Raw genomic sequence first — 4,314 nt, forward strand, 5'->3', positions numbered from 1 at the left:
AAGCACAGCGATTAAAGGTTTGTGCCACCACTGACTGGCTCGTGGTAGTGGACTTGTTCTCCCTCAGTGGGATTCACATTTTCTGGAGGCCCCAGCAAGATAGACCACCCAAATTCTAAAGCTGCATCTTCATTCTGGGGCTCCAGGGTTGAAGGGCTGCCTCAGGAGGTGTACACCTTCCAGACCTTCCAGACCAGGACTTCAAGATGGCGTTGCTCAAGCCATTGAAGGAGAAGAAGCTCATGGAGGTCAAACTTGGAGTGCTACCAGGCTGGATATTGATGAGGGATTTCACTGCCAGTGGCACTGCAGGAGCCTTTCGGAGAGGGGATGACCGGTATTACAACAAGGACATCAATGTTCAGAAAAGCAGCATCTCAGGGATTAACATGGTGCTGGCTGCCTACGTGTTTTTCAGCTACTACATTTCTTCCAAGGAACTCAAACATGAGCGGCGACACAAGTACCACTGAAGAAGGGTCGCTAGAGAGCATTGCATGGCCAAGTGTAACTGCCTGCCCCACTCTGACCTAGGAAGAATTCAACTAGCTGAACCCTCATACACTGACTGAGAACTAGTGTCCAATAGAAGGTGACTGGTTCACGTACCAAAAAAAAAAAAAAAAAAAAAAAAAAAAAAAAAAAGGCATTTCAATGCTCTGAGGAGAGCGTTCAGTTTCATGAACTATCAGGGTAGACAGTTGTGCTGAGGAAGGCAGCATCTATGGAGGCCTCTCCTGGGAATACGTGATCTGGTCTGTGGGGATCCCAATCTGGGAAATGGAAGGGTTTGATGGAACCCAGATATTTTAAAAAGTGAGATGTCACATGCCCACTTGAGGTTCTTGGTCTTTTTTTTTTTTTTAATCTTGTTTGTCTTTGTATGTCTTGCTTTTGATTTTTACTCTCTCCATTCCATTTCTTGTGCTTCTTGTGTTCTGTGTTAATTGGTTTATCTTTTTTTGTTGTTGTTGTTTTTCAAGACAGGGTTTCTGCCTGTCTCTGCCTCCCAAGTGCTGGGATTAAAGGCGTGCGCCACCACTGCCCAGCTGGTTATCTTTATCTATTGTCCAGGATGATTATGAATATCCTATCACCAAGAGTCATCTCCAAACATTCTGTGAAACCGAATAGCCCACATTTGGAAATGACTGCCCCATCCCCACCCCAGGGCACTTTTGGTTCTCACATAGCCTGGGCAGCAGTAAATGTCACCCTCAGTAAACCCAACCATCCAGATCAGAATGGGAACATCTTGCCTTTGACAGAAGCAACTTCCAACCCTGGCTCCTGAATGAGGGTCTGTTTGGTTAGAAATGAGCAAGATGACCAAGCTCTGACTGTCGGCAGATGGACCTTTTGAGGACCTGTAGCCGAGGTCCGGGCACCCCTTCTGAAAACCGTTCTGCAGGACTCACAGGAGAAACAATGTCTCCTCCCTCCACATAACCATGTTTACCCACTTCCCCTGCTCACCTCCTCCTTCACAACCCTTGGCTACCATCTCCAGCCCCACTCTGCCCTCTCCTCTCTGTCTGCTTCAACCTCTACTCTGCCACCTAGCTCTTCCCTATCTCTCCTGTCTTCCTTCTCCCTAGATCTTCTCTACCTCCCTGTGTTTCCCCTCTCCACACCTGCCAGGGGGTGCCATATGACTCTCGAAACTCTTCCTCCTTCTCTTCCTCCAATCCTGTTTCTGAGCAGTACCTCCTTCTGTCCTCCCTCCCCTATGGCTCATTCCTGACAATTGCTACCCATTATCCCTTTTCCATTACAGATTTCTACAAGAGGAAAAATCAGATCAATACTCCCCCTTTAAGCCCAACATAAATTCCTTAATTTCTCTAATTGATCCTATATTTTTCAATACCTCCCCACGTGGGATGACTGTCAACAAATTCTCCATCCCCTCTTCACTACCAAAGATAGGGGATGGACTGCCACAAAGTCAGCTTAAGCACTCTCCGGAACAGCTTCAAAGACTAATGATGGATAGTAGAGGCAACTGGCCTCACTCTGCCAGGTTGGATATCCCAAGGGAGACAAGAGGTCACTCAGTGAGAACCACCAGGTTCTGGTAGAAGGATGAACCAGGCAGAACAAAAGCCCACTAACCTGTCTAAAGTAGCAGATGTGAAACAGAGCCGAGATGAATCACCTTCAGCTTTTCTGGAATGCCCCTTGGACACCTATCCGTTATTTCCCCTATAGACCCAGAGGACTTGGTTAACCTGGCCTTTGTTACTCGGCCAACACTTGACATTTGTAAAAAGATACAAAAGATGGATGCGTTTGCAGGAAAGAATGGGTCAGAACTATTAGAAATAACCTAGGTGTTTGACAGCAGAGACAGCAAAGATCTTTTGACAAAGACCGGCTGTGCCACTGTGGCTGCACTCTAACCCACTTTCTTTTTTTGTTTGTTTGTTTTTTGTTTTATTTTATTTTGTTTCTTTGTTTCTTTTCTTTCTTTCTTTTTGTTGTTGTTGTTGTTGTTGTTTTGACTTGACACAGGGCTTCTCTGTGTAACCCTGGCGGTCCTGTCAATCACTCTGTAGACCAGCCTGGCCTCAAATTCAGAAATCCACCTGCCTCTGCCTCCCAAGTGCTAGGATTAAAGGCGTGTGCCACCACGGCCTGGCTTCTAACCCACTTTCAACTCTGCCCATGCACCCCAGGATAAAAAAAAATGTAGTTATGCACAGGTAGCGCAACCTTGAATTCACTCTTAGCTCCCATCAGGTGATGGCGCTTCTTGCTATCCACAAGAGTTCTCTGGATTCTCAAGAGTAAACATACACACACACACACACACACCCTTTATATTTAATATGCCTTAACTGCTCAATGGCTGGGCCACTCCTAAGCCATGGCTACCACATTCACCTCCAATATTCCTGAATTAACACTTGCTAAATCTATATTTCATCTCTGCTACCTGAGACCCAATTGGGAGAATGGCCTCTGGGGCCGCTTCCCAGACTCTTACATATTGATTAGTGGGCTCTTAAGTCTGATTTTTCTGCTTCCCCATCATGGCAAATTTGTTCCTTCTCCTTCCTTTCCTTCTTTGTCTGGGAAATCTAAAAGTCCCGCCTCTGTCTCCCTGCCTAGCCATTGGCCATTGGCAACTTTATTTCCCAGTCGGAAGCAACTGGGGGCAGGCTACCTTTAGCATGAGAACACGGCTGTCCAGGATGAAAACAGGTAACCTTGCCCCATGGACCCAAGTCAATCTTGGCTATGGAAATTGGCTATGGAGGTTGGCTATGGAGGTTGAGGCTCCTTCTACCATCAGGTCCAACCTGTAAATGTTCTGGTGGACAAGGGAACTACCTGTTCAGTATTACAGGAACCCCAAGGGCACATAGGAGCAGTCATGGAAGTCCAGGAGATCCCAAGAATATAAATGTTCCACTGATCATACTGTTAATCTAGAGCAGAGAATGTGTGACTTGCTCGTTTATCATTTTATTTCTGAATGTCCCTACCCTTTACCAGGACAGGATGTCTTGAACAAGCTCCAGGCAACAATATAATTCTCAGGAGATACTCCTAGGTTGCAACTGGGAGGCTCTGCTAAGGCTTTTTTTGTTTGTTTGTTTGTTTTGTTTTTTGAGACAGGGTTGTTGTTGTTGTTGTTGTTGTTGTTGTTGTTGTTGTTGTTTTTCAAGACAGGGTTTCTCTGTAGCCCTGGCTGTCCTGGAACTCACTTTGTAGACCAGGCTGGCCTCAAACTCAGAAATCCACCTGCCTCTGCCTCCCAAGTACTGGGATTAAAGGGGTGTGCTACCATGCCCGGCTTCTGCTAAGGCTTTAACTCTAACCTGACCAATAAGAGAGGCGTATCTGCTCCTCCAAAATCCAACCCATTCACAGGAAGGGGGGTGGGAAAAGTTGTTGATCCAGGAAAGTCTTACAGTTTGGGGAGAGGACAATTCTCCTGGCCTGACCAAACATGTGCCTGCCATCATACTGTCACTAACATTTAGGGTGATGCCCACTTGTGTCAAGCAATACTCATCTGCTTGGGAGCCAGGGAAGGGATTCGGGGATCACATCAGGCATCTCCTTGAAGCAGGCATACTGACTTCTTACCAGTTTATCTGGGACACTCTCTTGTTGCCTACTCAAACATCTGGAACTGGAGACTACAGACCAGGACACGACTCGGAGGAAGTGAATGATGGTAAGATCTGTTGACCTGGTTGATTCAAATCCTTACATTTTGTTCGGTCTCTTATCACCAGGCCACAAAGTTTACACTGCCTTGGACTTAAAAAAAGATACATTCTAGTCGGGCGTGGTGGTACA

General features: G+C 46.4%; 1 pseudogene; it reads left to right on the top strand.

The window, feature by feature from the left end:
* Positions 1–206: 206 nt before the first annotated feature.
* LOC110290572 lies at positions 207–473 on the top strand (annotated as a pseudogene).
* The last annotated feature ends 3,841 nt before the right edge of the window (positions 474–4,314 follow it).

This window comes from Mus caroli, chromosome 3, assembly GCF_900094665.2.
Source record: "Mus caroli chromosome 3, CAROLI_EIJ_v1.1, whole genome shotgun sequence".
Lineage (NCBI taxonomy): Eukaryota > Metazoa > Chordata > Mammalia > Rodentia > Muridae > Mus > Mus caroli.